This window comes from Martes martes (assembly GCF_963455335.1).
Source record: "Martes martes genome assembly, chromosome: 3".
In the NCBI taxonomy this organism is placed as follows: Eukaryota; Metazoa; Chordata; class Mammalia; order Carnivora; family Mustelidae; genus Martes; species Martes martes.
In genome coordinates this window covers 147,938,468-147,954,318 of record NC_137890.1, presented here as the reverse complement: position 1 = coordinate 147,954,318, position 15,851 = coordinate 147,938,468, and positions in this window count along the sequence as shown.

The following is a 15,851-nucleotide window of genomic DNA, read 5'->3' as shown; positions in this document are numbered from 1 at the left end:
ATATGGAGAATCAAAATGAGAAGTTTTAATTAACCAGAAAAGTAATAAATCTCTGCTTGATTATGGCTGTGTAGATAAAAGCTCAGGGACCTCTCTGAGCAGTGTTTCGTTTTTAATGGCATGCTTCTTGAGTCTTTGCAAAGAATCCACTTCAGTAGCGTACACAGAACGTGGGTATACATGTGTGCATTTTTCCTCAAGTGAAAAATATAAATACTGTATTAGGTTGTGGAAAGGAGAGGACCACACATGTGAATGAAAGAAACTTCAGAGACTGAAACAAAACTAATTGTGGACTTAGAGCTCTTTTTGGCAGTATGTGCTTTGATGAAGATGTTGGGGGAGTTAGGAATTTTCATGCGTAAGAAGCTACAGGATAATCAGGTCTCCAGCCAAAAGGCAAGCATAAACTATGCTGCAAGTTTCGCCTCCAAATCAGTGGCGGGGCAGGTTTTCTGTTCCGGAGTTTACCCGTACAGGAAGCGATTGAGTTTTTGAAGATGAAAGCCTGTAAAAGGTCCTGGGAACTAGCCAACAATGGCTAATGTCACTGACAGGATATAATGGATGATTAAAAAAAAAAAATATGTGAAGAATAGAGATAAAATCTTTGGGTTACTTGATTGATCCTTCATAAAGATTTAAAATATACTTAAATATATAAAAACTTAAGTCTTTAATCTGAAAATAAAGTTCCGTTTTCGGTGCTATTTTCACGTCGGCCTCTGATTTTACCAGATGAGACAACAATATGAAGCACTCAAAAATGTAATTATCTCTAAAGTGGGGTGTGGGGTTTTTTTTGAGATTTTATTTGTTTTATTTGAGAGAGAGAGCAAGCATGAGCAGGTTGATGGGCTGAGGGAGAAGCAGACTCACTGCTGAGCAGGGAGCCCAATGTGGGGCTCAATCCCAGGGCTCCCGGATCATCACCTGAGCCCAAGGCAGATGCTTAACCGAGCCACCCAGGAGCCCCTAAAGTGCTATTTTTAAATAAAAGTGACAAATTCTAGGTATGGATCTCAAACTGATTGGAACATTTTGTGTACAAAATGGAGTCCCGTGTTGTCATTTACACTACTTTCGTACATATATGGTAGCAATGGAGTTGCATAACTTTTGTAAAAGCAGAAATTCTACCTTTCTATGTGCCATAATTTTATAAAAATCCTATTTCTTTGTAATTCAGTAAAAAACAATTTCTGACATTCTCTGTCATTATTTTATAAAATCTTATTTCTAAAACTCAGTCTCCACAATGAGAAACACGAAAAAAGTAAAATTTATGATCAATTTTCCATCTCCTCATGTTTCCTGTGTCTTTAAACACCCCAACTTCCTGACTTTGTTCTAATAAAATATTCCTTTCTGCCTTTCTGGTTCAAAATGTATCCCCCCTTCTTTCCCTGTGAAAACAACAATCTTTGTCTAATTTCTTACTTAGTAGGCTTTGCTAGAAAACTAGGAAAAATTATTTAACCTAAATCAAATGGGTGGCAACAGGGTTTTGTGGTGTTTTGTTTTTTTTGTTTCTATGTCACTTTCCCAGTGAGAAAAAGAAAAGCAGTCTCTGACAAGCAGGAGCTGGCTGGCAATCACAGCGAGGGCTTGGTGTTCTCCTGCTAAACACAGCAGTCTCACAGAACATCAACACCAGATGAGGGTACTCTGGGATCACGACAGATCGAGGCAAAGACGGGACTACTCTGTAATAACGTCTGAACAGAACAAAACATGAACATTGTCCCTGTCACAACATGCCAAACACCCCTCTGTCCAGATAATATGAGTCACTCTTGCATATTTACCAATGACAGCTACAGTGCCCCTCAATTCCTCCTTTATCTCTACTTACAATTCATTAAGCTACTCAACTATAGCACTAACTCCATTTGCTGACAGCACCCAATCCACTGTGAATTTTCTCTTCCTTGAATCCTTCTCCAAATCCCCTACAAGATCAGATCCTACAATAACTCATTCCTCTTTCTCTATGATTCTCTCATGGCAATGAAATAAATTCAATCCAATTTTATCTACTATAGCTGTGTTCCTGGTGGTCTTTTGTATGGATGATATTGAAGCAAAATTCCAAAATTCAGTCTAGTGACAGAAGCTGCTGATTTTCAAAAAATAAGTGGGCAATGTTAAGATTCTATTGGTCAGATAAGCTTTCTCTCAAGATGTAAGAGAATATTGCTTAAGTTCTTACATCTGTTTTCATTTACCCAATCCTTCCTTTACATTGTTTCATTAAACAAATATTTACTGAGTACATATACTGTGCCAGGCACTGTGTGTTAAGATCAAGGAATTAAAAAAAAAAAAAAATCAAAGTTCCTGTACTCATTAAGCTTACAGGTTAAACCAGGTATTAAAAAATAATAATCTACAAGTGCCAAGAATGAAGAGATTTTTGTCTTACACACTTGGATATTTCCTCTGTCATCACAAAATTTAAAATGTTTTAATCAAATAGGTATTCCTATTTCTGCCATTTATTCAACGCTTGGGGAATAAACAGGTCAATTACTGTGTTAAAACAAGAAAAAGGCTCACCTCACTACCATAACTGAGATTTTGGAATAAATAGTAAACATTAACTATGATTCAACGTATAATTTTTTTAAAAGATTTTCTTTTCTTTTTTTTTCCCCCCCTAAGATTTATTTATTTATTTTAGAGAGAGAGAAAGAAAAAGCTCACATGAGCAGGGAGAGGGGACTGAGGAAGAGGGAGAGAAATCCTCAAGCACACTCCCCATTGAGCACAGAGCCTGACATGGACGGGGCTCCACACAGGGCTTGAACCCAGGACCATGAGATCATGACCTGAGCCAAAATCAAGAGTCAGCGGCCCAACCAACTGAGTCACCCAGGCACCCCTAAAGGCTTTTCTGATTTGATTATCTAACCTTAGTACCAATTTCCTTTCCTGACCAATGGGAGGCAAGATGAATTTCTTAACAATTTTAGTATTATAAGATATAGAAGGGAACAACAATTAGTTTAAATTATATCCATAACCCTTTTGAAAGTTTTTAGTGAGTGAATTTCTAGATTCAGAGATGAAGGTCTGTTGATACAATGTTTCCCCACGGTAACAATGGGAGAATTTTCTTAGCCAAGGTTATAACATTACTCAAGAGGACATGCATTGAGCTAAGTATGTACCATGTTATATCTCTTAACCTTTATTCATGCCTATAGTCATTCTTCAATTATTCATTTATCAGACTAAATTTATTGAGTATCAATAGTTTCCAATAGGCTCTAGTAGTGGTCTAAGTCCTGGGGACACACATTAATCAAAAACCACAGACATAAATATAAGGTTACAACTGTGATCAGTGCTAAGGAGAAGGGACACATGGTGCTCTGAGAGCATCTAATGCAGACAGCAAAAGTGACAGTATTGGATGAATCAGGAAAAGCTTTCCTGGGAATTGTGCTAAGATTTAGAAGTAAAAATGTTCATAGCAAGACTGTCGTATGTTTTATCATAATCACATCTTAGAAAAGAGAATAGAGTCTCAGATATATCTAGCAATAGAAAAGTGGCTGAGCCAAGATTTGAACCCCTGTCTACAATTTTTACAATCCAGCATGTATCCACCACACTTAAAGACCTTGAACTTCAACCTCTTAGGACATTCTTGCTCTGCTGGAATTATGTGTACTCACTTGCCTTCCCAATTAAACAGAGGTATTCTAGAGGAAAGAAATTCTAGCTTAAATAACACATGGCTCAGGATACATAGTGTCACTCTCCGAAGGTTGACTAGATGACAAATAATCAGTATGTTCAATGCAATTTTGTTCATTTTTAAAGATCTTTTTTAGGGAGAAGGGATTTTGGAGGATTTATGTATCTTAAAACAAAATGTCTATGGAAGTGTCAATTGTTGCTATTTCTTTTTTTTTTCTTTTCTCTCAATTATAGAGATATTTATCCAAAATCTTTCTACTGAAAGTAGGACTGCACTAAAAACTGTATTTTTTTTTTTTGTAGTAACCTGTGGTCTCTCACTATTTGAAGGATTTCCTCTTTGATTTCCTATGAAAAATCAAAGCCAAAAACATGATTCATTTTAAAGCAAATGCAGATATATGTAACACAGGTCTTGATTCAAATTATTTTTTTTCCTTATTTTTGTGTATTTATTTTATTATCTTGTTTTTATTTTCTTGTTTTTTTTAAATTTTTTTTATTATCTTATTATCTTTTTTTTATTATCTTGTTTTTATTTATTATCTTGTTCCGTATGTCCTACAAGTCACCTCTAATCCTTCTTGGAATATGGCAAGATATAAATGAATAAACCAATATTATTTTAAAAGGTTTCACAAAAGAATTTAGATTTAGGGAATGAACTTCCATTAAATCTAGTTCCATTATTCTTCTCCTGTTTTTTTAATTTTAAATTTAATCTCTGTATCATGGAAAAAGTAAGAAAAGCTCTTCAGCAGAAAAGAAAACAGAAAGGGGACCTAAAGTGGATGCATGAAGATGAAGTTACAGAAACAGTTAAGTCATCGTTATCTCGATGATGATGATGATGGTGGTGGTGATGGTAATGAAGAAGGCTTAGAGGATAATTGTGTGGATATTTTCTACAGAACCTTTGTACTAACAGTAAATGGTTCTGTCACCTGGTTCCTGATTCACTGCCAAGTGCCAAAATTTAATGGGTAAATAAAAGTAATAAAAAGTGAAGGATATGGATATTAAGACCAGTGAATGAGCAAACTAAAATGGGGAGAAAAGCGAACCTAAGGTGAGGTTGAGTGGAAGAAAGGATGGGTGTTTTATGGAGTTGGTATTATAGAGGATTTTGTTTTCTTTGCCTTGTTTTCCGAAAACAAGAATACATTCATGGATTACATTATGTAATTAATTCATTTCGAGAGTAGCTGCCTACCGAGCTAGCTCTCTGGCTGGGATTTCTGCATCTTATAAGTTCACCTATATCACAATCACTACATAAGCAGCAATCTAGTGAGAGCCCAAAACTTATTTTTTCCAAAGTCCTTAGGTCCTTTCAATCTTAAAGTGATTATCATCAAGTTTCAAAACTATGTTAACCTGAAGGATCTTATATAGATATATAACTAGATTTTCTAAAACTGAATGCCACTTAGTAAAAAACCTAATCTAAGGTTAGTTTTTATTTATTTATTTTTTAGCATAGAATGTATTATTTGTTTCAGGGGTACAGTCCTGTGATTCCTCGGTTTTACACAATTCACAGCACTCCCCATAGCACATTCCCTCCCCAGTGTCCTTCACCCAGCCACTCCATCCCTCCCACTCTCCCCAACCCCTCCAGCAACCCTCAGTTTGTTTCCAGAGATTAAGAGTCTCTTGTGGTTGGTCTCCCTCTCTGGTTTTGTCTTGTTTCATTTTTCCCTCCCTTCCTCCATGATCCTCTGTCTTGTTTCTCAAATTCTTCATATCAGTGAGATCATACGATAATTTTCTTTCTCTTGATTGACTTATATCGCTTAACATAATACTAAGTTTAGTTTTTAAAGCAGATGCTATTTTGGTCAACTCTTCTGTAAAGGGAAGACTTAACTAGATGGTTTGTTGTTAACATAAAGGAATTCTTAGAATCACCAAAAACGCAACTGTTCTACCAGCTTGATACAGAGAAAAGAGCCCAAGTTTCAGACAAATAAGACATCTGAGCTAATTTCACTGCCTAGTTTTGTACAGAGCTCTGGACCCCCGAAAAGAAGAAAAATGACATTTTTCCCAGTGGTATTTTATGTTAACGGGTGTGCAAACATCAACACTATGGAAGATTTGGCTATAACAAAACCATATGGAACTATTACTAGCCCATATGGAACCATGACAGGGGAAATGTCAGCTAATGGTTTTCACCAAATAATGCTGCTTATAAAAGTGGAAGGATCAAGAAGGTAGAACAGAAAACAGGGGGTAAATCAATTCAGGGAAATTCCTGTACGTTATTTGTTTGAGCAGCCAGGAAACCAATATTTAGTGAGCATGTATGAAAGATGCTAAGGAGAGTTAAAAAGAATATGACTCAGTCCTCACTCATCGTGAGATACCAATCAGTACTCTCTCTAGGCCTTAATTTTTGTAATGGCTTTAATAATTTTAATAACAATTTAAAATCCCTGCAAGTTGCTAAATACATTGCTTATATTCCTGAGAGAAGTGTATTTTTCTTTGTCATTCTGCACTACTCTTTACTTAGTCAACACAAGGAGATTCAGAATTCCCTTTCATCTCTAAAATACTGTACTACATTGGGGCGCCTGGGTGGCTCAGCAGGTTAAAGCCTCTGCCTTCAGCTCAGGTCATAATCCCAGGGTTCTGGGATCGAGCCCCGCATCAGGCTCTCTGCTCAGCGGGTAGCCTGCTTCCTCCTCTCTCTCTCTGCCTGACTCTCTGCCTATTTGTGATCTCTGTTTGTCAAATAAAAATAAATAAATAAATAAATAAATAAATAAATAAATAAAATACTGTACTACACTATAGTACAATATAATTTGATGATCCTAATTCATATAAGGGCATAAGTAGGTCTATTTTTAATTCTATCCAAGTGTATTTCATTGCTATCATATACCTTGTAAAAAGAAGGCCCATACTTTTAGTGTGTAATAATTTTTCATTGTTTATTTAAAAAATACTCATTGGATAATCTTTATGCACGAGATACTGTGTTAGATGCTGGGATAGAATTCCGAGACTCACAGATCTTACAATGTAGTGATCTTTATCACAGCAACACACAGGACAGATTTGTGGAGGACTTACAAAGATTTAAAGAACTACATTCACAAGAATTGGGTTCCACTTTTCTTTAAAAAATTTTAAAAAATTTCCTTAACTTTGTCAAAAGGTATCCGTGATCTTCATTTGGCCTCAGCAGTACACTAAGATCCTCCAAGGATATTATCAGGAGAAGTAAAACTATGATGGGTTATACATAGTAACACAAGCAGCTCCACTGGGTTAAAAGAACAAGAACCATGAGACAGTGAGAAAAAAGCAGGGAGGATGAAAAATTATAGATAAGCGAGCCAGAAGAAAAGTCTACTACTGTGTAATTATCTATTGCTTAAGGATGTGGTCCCTGTGGTTTTGGGTAGACTTGTTGGAGGCATGTTTGTCTGCAGGGTTGGGGGGTTATAGGCAGGGATTGGAGGACAAACAAAGATAAATCTTGTTGGGGAGCAAACACAGAAGGAACTGCACTACGGAACCTTCTCGTGAACATTCCCAAATATCTCCTGGATTAGCTTGTTGGTAGCTATATAAGTTACATGCATTTCTGAAAAAGCAAGCAAATAAAGAAATTAACTGAAAAAGTCCTGATGATGTTTTCCCATGAGAACAATGGGAAATTTTGCTAGTGTAAGGTATGGTATCGCCTAAGAGGCAAGGCACTGAGCTAAGGATGTGCCATTTTATGTCTCTTAATCTTTTTATTAATCTTAATCTTTATTCAGGTGTATCTACATTTTTTAAATGAATTTAAATCTAAATTTAAATTTAAATTTATTCAGCACCTCCTATGTTGCAGATGCGAGACTAGGTACCAGAGACACACATTAGTCAAAGAATCACAGAGGTAAGTATCAGATTACAGATGTGATAGTGCTAAGAAGGAGAGGCACACAGTGCTATGAGACTGTCTGATGAGGAAAGTGACACCATTAGATGGGGTAAGAAGAGCTTCCCTGGAATCATGCTAAGATCTAGAAGAAGTAGATGAATGAACTTCTGAGATCTACTGTACAACATTGTAGAAACCATAGTCAAAATATTACATACTACACTTAAAAGGTAGTTGTTGCCAGTTGAGAATGTAGATCTGAGGGCGCGTAGGTGGCTCAGTCAGTTAAGCGTCTGCCTTCGGCCCAGGTCATGATCCCAGGGTCCTGGGATAGAGTCCTGCGTTGGCTCCCTGCTCACTGGGGAATCTGCTTCTCCCTCTCCCTCTGCCACTCCCCCTGCTCATTCTCTCATTCTCATTCTCTCTCTCTCTCTCTCTCTCATGCCCTCTTTCTCTGATAAATAAATAAAATCTTGAAAAAAAGAAGGTGGATCTGATGTTCTTTTCACAATAAAATAAGAGAGGAAGGAAGGAAAGAAGAGAGGGAAGGAGACAGATATTTCTGAAAGAATAAGGGAGGAAGGATAGGGAAGGAGGAGGAAGGAAAAATAAGATGTTCAGAGCAAACCTATGTTGTAGGTATTATTATCCTCATTATCATTCCGTCTCTTAGGAGAAAGCATGAATTCTCAGAATCCAGCAATGGAGAAGTGGAAGAGTCAGGATTTGAACCTGTGTCTCCATGCTTATCTACCATATTGAGGTACGTGCCTATAAGGAGCTCATGATGCCATTAGTCATGATGCTAGGACCAGAAGGGATCTTGCTTTGGGAAGGCATGATCGACCTTACCTCCGGACAGCTGGAGGTCTGTGCTAAGACTTCACTGCTTGCTTCAGTGTCCTTTCTGCTATTTAGTGTTTCTCATTGGTCAGTTCTTTTTTTAGAGCAAATTGTGTTCTAATTGCATTTTCTATTAGTTTCTATTTCTTATTTCCTAAGTAAAAATGAAAAATGTTGACCATACTCTCTCACAGTTGAATAATGACAACAAAGCGAAAAAGCCCTATTCTATGACCCACCTTTGAAAAGCAAGTCTTGTTACTTCATTTTCTTATCTTGAAATAACATGGATTGCCTGAAAGCAATAACGACATTACTTTTCATATTTAGAATATTCTGTTTTTTGAAGTTTGTTTTAAAATGAATTCTACTTTGGACGCTTCCAATCCCTCTTTCATTTTGGAGGCCTGAATCTAGTGTTACAATCTGCATGCACTGACTGCCTCTGAAAATTTAGTGGAAGGTTAGGCCCAGGTTTCCTGAAGACCTTCTTCTGTACTGTTACCCCTCATGCCAAGACTGAATCTATTTTCTTAAACACAATTGCCTACTTTTTCTCATATATTCACTTGGAGTCAAATTAAAAACGTCTTAGGCCCTTTTCCTATTTTCTCAAATGCTGTTCATTATGTCTTGTCTTCTATTTTTACGGTTTTCCATCCCCCTTCCCCATCTCCACTTGGCACATGTTCTTGGCACATGAGTTTCAGTCTCCTGGCTTCAGATGAGCATAGCCCTGATTTGCTTTCTTCCTTTCTGTGGGAGTGGGCTAGTATTGGCAGGGAAAACGAAGGAAGAATTTTAAATTTGCCATTCCTTCAATAAACACATATTTATTGAGAGCCTAGTGTGTGCCAGAAACAAGGTCAGATTGTGGTTGTAATGATGAAAAAGGCGGATATGTCTCCTTATACTGTGATACATCCTGTTATAGGGCAGTCCCTTAGATCCAGAAAACAGGAACATTTAACCCAGCTTGTAAGGTCAGTGGGAATATACCCAGATCAGTGTTACCTGAGTTGAGATTTGAAGGACCAGAACAAGTTTGCCAGATAACCAAGGCCAACTATGGGAAGAGAAAAGAGTATTTCTCGCAGAAGCAACAGAGAATATAATGACAGTAGGCTTTTCCCTAGTTTTCGTGCAAACTAAGGAATGCAGAAGAACATATATTAATATTTTATTCTTTTAGTTGGGACTGGGAAAAAAGCTTACATCCTATATGTAGTATTATATAAATAATTCCCTTATAAGCAATTACCTCTACACTTTGGGATCAAATTATGACCTGTATGGGGGCAGGGACTAGTGGTCCATGGACAGTAAGAGTTATAGACTTAAAAGACCTCAAAGAGGCTCCTCGAGGCTGGGGTAGACCACAGGAAGGGAGGAAACCAGTGGCCGTGAAGAGGGAAAATGTTGTAAGAGATGAATCTCAAGGGCCAAACAAGCAACAGAGGGGGCTGTACCTCAGAATATGACCATAAAAGTAACGGGAAGCCAGTTTTAAGCCAATTTGTTGTTTCACAAGGAAAGGTAGGAGGCATTGTATTTTATCCATCCCCCCTTCTCCTTATGACTTTCTTTGCTCTCCATTAAACTAGAAATATCGGCAATAAAAATCAATTGAAACGATACTGTCTCCTATCTCAGTTTTTTTTTTTAAGATTTTATTTATTATTTTGACAGACAGATCAGAAGCAGGCAGAGAGGCAGGCAGAGAGAGAGGGAGGAAGCAGGCTCCCCGCCGAGCAAAGAGCCCAATGTGGGGCTCGATCCCAGGACCCTGAGATCATGACCCGAGCCGAAGGCAGAGGCTTAACCCACTGAGCCACCCAGGCACCCCTCCTATCTCAGTTTTATGAGAAACAACCCCATTGATCCTTCTAGGGTGGTTTGATTAGAATAAAAACCCAGATTGAAATTATCACCAAAACCATTTTCTCACCATCTCATTGTGGACGGCGCTTAAAGGAGTAACAATGTGGGGGCGCCTGGGTGGCTCAGTGGGTTAAAGCCTCTGCCTTCGGCTCAGGTCATGATCCCAGGGTCCTGGGATCGAGCCCCGCATCGGGCTCTCTGCTCAGCAGGGAGCCTGCTTCCCTTCCTCTCTCTCTCTCTCTGCCTACTTGTGCTCTCTTTCAAATAAATAAATAAAATCTTTAAAAAAAAAAAAAAAAAAGGAGTAACAATGTGAAAAAAAATGCAGAGATCTGGGGTCTGTTGTCTAAAAGCTTCTCATACACTATTCTGCCTCTGTTCTCCCGCCAGCTCTCACCATTCCTCCACCGCTCCTCAACCTTTTTTTGTGTCATTCGCGAACAGCACATCCAACCCAATTTTTCTCTTGAGTGATGTCGAGAGATGCCAAGGAATTTGGCAGCACTCTATCTAGAAAGATATTTTCTTCCCACCCCAGCAGGACATCAGAGAGTGACAAAAGGAGCCACGATATGGACCCCGACGAGGTTGGGTTTCTCTTGGCTGACAGCTTCATTTCAGGAACATGCTTTGCCAACACACCCAGACTTCTGCAGCTGGAAGGTTTACATAAATCTAGATGACTCTTTAAAAATAGAAGCAATCTGTTCCTTTTTCTCCAGACACCCATTTCTTTATAATTAAGTCAGCATTAAGGGGATTTCCCACCATCTTTTATCTAAAGCTTCAGAGAGGATGAGTCACTCCTGCCTAAGGTGGGTTTAACAGATCCTGGGTAAGCAGTAGGAAAGTCTCACAAATTAAAAAGATGGCTTGGTCTGAGAGGAAAAGACACCACTCACATTGTCCCTCGTTAAGGAATTAAGGCTTGGGATTTGAATTGCTGAATTCTGTTCTTTAGGACAGCTCAGCTGTGACTGCTACTTTGCTCTTGAAGTTAATTGGTCTTACCGTGTAGATCAGGGTCCTCTTTTCTCCAGCAACACACACTCACGCTATGGTGCTTGGGTCTTTATTGAGACATCATGTCACTCCTTTTGTTATTGATTATGAAAAAAGTAATACCCTCCTGCTTCTGCACATGGGATCAGGAGAACACCTGTGCCTTCTCTCTTTTAATCCCAAGAAAAGTATGAGCTTGCATTTGGAAGACAAAGGATCACTTTTTTTTTCATTGGCGGAATTGGATTAGTCCTTGTTCTCAGCACGGTTACAAAGCGGGGGAAATACCTGCAAACTGTAATCTGATTTTATTTTTTTGTCTTCTAATTCTTCTAAGGCTCTGTCTTTGGAATATAGGACAGGAGCAGAAAACATCGTCAACAATAATAGTAACAGCGACCGGAGAGAACTGTTTATACTTTCCCAATGTTAACTTACCTCTCTGAACTCTGGTTTTATTTTTATTTGTCTTTCTCACCACTAGACTGGCATCCATAAGGCCAAGGGCAGGGTCTCAGATTTATCTCTCTCTGTGCCTGGCACTGAACACGGTGTCTGACACATAGGAAGTACTCAAAAAGCATTGGCTTTTTCCATGTTGGCTATGGAAATGATTAGGTCCCCCAAAGCATAAAACATCACCCAACCAATAACTTTTGTTGTGTTATTTTTCACTCTCAGAAAAGTTCTGTTGCATTTGCCTGCAGTGCCACATCTGGATTTAGAAGAAACCATGTATTCTAGCCCCATCAAAAGGCCCATGCACAGTAACTGGGCCTCCTCATGCTGTAGGCTGCTCATTGGTCAAGGTTCAGGAAAACAATGACTCAGGAATTCCAAGGCCTAGGTTTCCTCATTCCAAGGCCTAGGTTTCCTCTCTGCCAGTACCTTGTTTCTAATGACCTCCAGCAAGTCCCCAAATGTGACAGGGCCTCCATTCTCCTGTTTGTGTAATAGAGAAGTTGTACAGAGGAATTTCTAGCCTGGAGAGCATAGATATATGGGTGAGTATCAAAACACCCCTGGGAACTTCCTGAAATTGTGTGGAAAATGTTATGGTTACATGGATAAATGCACATATGCATTTTGGGCGGGGGGAGGGAGGGTTATCCTTATCATCAAGTTTTTTTTTTCTTTTTAAAGAAAAATGACTTAAAAAATAAAGGTAAAGAAAATCCTGAATAGATAACTTCTGACATCATTTTCTCCTATAAAATGTCTACATTTCTAAGGAAACATCAAAAACCTCCTCAGCCACAATACTTTTTCCCCTCTGATTGTCCATTTTGCCTCTGATGAGAATATAAATATCTATATACATCCTGCTTAAACTCCACCTACATTAATAAGTGTGGAACTAAGCCTCTCACTCTTCCAAGGCCCACAAAAATTTTTGTATATGTTTTATGCTAAAACACTGACTCTTTTCCCTCAAATACTCTGTCTTCTAGGATTAGGGCTATAAATATTACCAACCCAAAAAGAGCTGGGGAGATAGCACCCCCAAGATTATCCCTCCACATGGCAGGCCATGGGATGAGACTGCAGCCTAGGAGCTTTGGAGGGAAGATTCCAGACACTCACCACGTATGGCAGGTAGACACTGAAGGAAAGGAGTGTCTTGGGTCTTTGGTAGCAACTCCATGAGCAAAGCCCATTACCTCATAACATAAAGGAGCCGAATGTAAAGGATGAAGGAAGAGGAGAGTTCTGTTTAATTTACCTGTGTTAGCTTCCTATGGCTCCTTTAACAGATTGCCACACACTTAGTGGCTTAAAACAACACAAATTTATTATAGTACAGTTCCTGAGGTCAGAAGTCTAGCTCTTCAGTGGTGCGTTCCTTCTGGAAGTTCTAGGGGAGAACTCCTTTCCTCTATCTTTCCAACTTCTAGAGACCAACTACGTCCTTTGGCTATGGGTCTTCTGCCTCCTTATTCAAAGCCAACAGCTTCGCTTTCTCTTTCTCTCTGTCCCTCGGTAGAGCCTCTGTCCTCACACCGCCACTGTTGACTCTGAGTCCTCCTGTGTCCCTCGGATAAAGATTTATGATTACTTGGGGCCCACCTGGATAATCTAGAATGGTTTCTCCATCTTAAGATCTTTCTCTTGGCCACAAATGCAAAGTGCCTTTGGCCATGTAGGGTAACATTTGCAGTTAGTGGGGTCAGGAAGCAGGCATGCCTGGGGAGCTGCTCTCCAGCCTCTGGTGTATTTGTTTGCCTCTATTTACTTCTTATGCCACAGTTTTGTAGGAAGAATCATGTTCACGGATACGATGTGCAGAGAAGGAAAAAGCAGAAAAGGAATTCATATGGCTAAGCATGAACACGTAGTAAGAAAAGAGGGAAAGAACTATGTGTTTGGAGTGGAAGAAAACCCAAAGTTTTTAATAAGTGGTAGACTGCCACTGGGGGACATAAAGAATGAAGGAGTCCCCCCTCCGCAGCAATTTGTCACATACCCCACTTTCAGATTATTTATGTACAAAGTTAGAAAATTGGGAGGATTTTCAAGTAATAATATTATATATTACAATATTATCCTAATACATTACTGTGCTTTATAACTAAATAAAATGAGAATGTTCTGTGATATTCTCATAGGTTGATGTTTTCCTGGCAGTAGAGATGTGTGTGGTTAAGAAGGGGGGCAACTGTAGAGTTGGGATAAAAATGGGGTGAGTACATTCCGGATGGCCACAGGTACACAAAGATTTCCTGCATAGTCTTGTCCTCCCATTAGGGTAATTCCAGACCCAGCCAGCTTCTCAGGGGCTGAGATAATCCTGAGAACTCTGCTTAACCCAGACTATTGGACATGATTCCAGTCAGGCTTTAGCAACCCAAGGAGTACCCTTTCATTTGGTAGTTCAGGTTGTGACTTAATTAGTCAACTAACCTGCCATCTACTGTTGCAAATGATGAGTATACATTGGCACATGAGACGTAGTCCTTCCCTTGCAGAGCTAAGAGGAGTCAAGGGCATTTCAAGACACCCTGGAGTTCCTGCTGTCTCAGAAAAAGGAGACCTAGAGGTCTACACTCACAGACTGGAGTACATCTGGACACACAAAATGACTGAGAAATTCCAGATCTTCTCAGACTGTCTGAAGATGTTAAAAAGACCATAAAAGTCATATTGGCTGATCGCCTTTGACCATCTTTCCACAGGAGATGTTTGAAGAAAGATGAACAAATGATTAGAAATGACCACTTGGCCCAGTTGGACAATGAGTGGTTGAAGGGCAAGGCCTGAGAGGTTGGGAACTAGACAAACAAAGGATGACAAACTTCTTTTCCAGAGGTGTGCAATGGCACTTAAAAAAGAGGAAAACTTACCACACCATCCTGATGACAGGGGCACGTAGCATTTCCCTCAGCTCTGCTATGGTGAGTTAATTTCCCCTGGTGATGATGAGTCAAGTGGAAATCACTGCCTTGTTTGAATCGAGTTGAGCGTTCTCTGTCCATCTCTGTTCTCTAGAACTACATCAGCTGCCCGCGAAGGAAAGTAAGTTTTAGCTATCAACATCCTTAAACAGCAATTTATGGAGGGTACACGTTTGTGAAACCAAAAGTGAGTAACTGTAGCTTTCTCTTCTAATTGGCATTCTTGGATTTTGAAAGGCCTTATGTGTCAACCATCCGTGAGTCCCACTATGGACTGAATCGTGCACCCCAAAATTCATATGTTAAAGCCCTAATTCCCAAAGTGACTGTATTTGGAGATAAGGCTTTTGGGAGGTAATTAAGTTTAAAGGAGGTTATAAATGTTGGGGTACTAACCCAATAGTATTGGTGGCTTTTTAAGAAGAGAAGGTATCTCCTCCTTTTCCACCCCCACTCTGAAGAAAGGCCATGAGAGCACACAGCGAGCAGTGGCCATTTATAACCCAGGAAGAGAGATCTCACCAGGAACACGGTGGGGGGGGCACCTCGATCTTGCACTTCTTCTCCAGAACTGTAACAAACACATGTCTGTTGTGTAGTCCCCCCAGTCTGTGGTATTTTGTTAGGGCAGCCTCAGCAGACTAAGACGGGTCTGCTAAGACATTGCCTCCTGAGAATGCTCTCACCTCCCAAGAAGCAGAAGTAAAGGCAGAGGTGAAAGAGGGAGCAGGAGCGTGAGGAGAGTCACGAGGTAGCTGGGATCACGGGAAGGACGAGGAAGGGTGCGGCCCTGGGGAGATGGGGCTTCATGTAGTCACACTCTGGCTCAGCAGGCGGATGCGTGGCCGTGACGTTCGGCTTTCATGCACCCGGGACACACACCATCCACATGAAGTGTTTTTATGGCAAGACGGTGTCGTGGTGAAGAGCGTAGGATTGCAGAACCAGACTGCCCTGCCTGAGCTCTAAGCTCGAGTCTTCCATGGGATCCTGAAGAAAATACCTGGTTCCTCCACTGAAAAGGGGGAACTTGATGGGACTTAACCTACTGAATAGACTTGTGGAGGGGAATGAGTTATTATGGAAACCATTTAGAACCGTGCCTGGCACACAATGTGTGCAATTTCAGTGGTAAC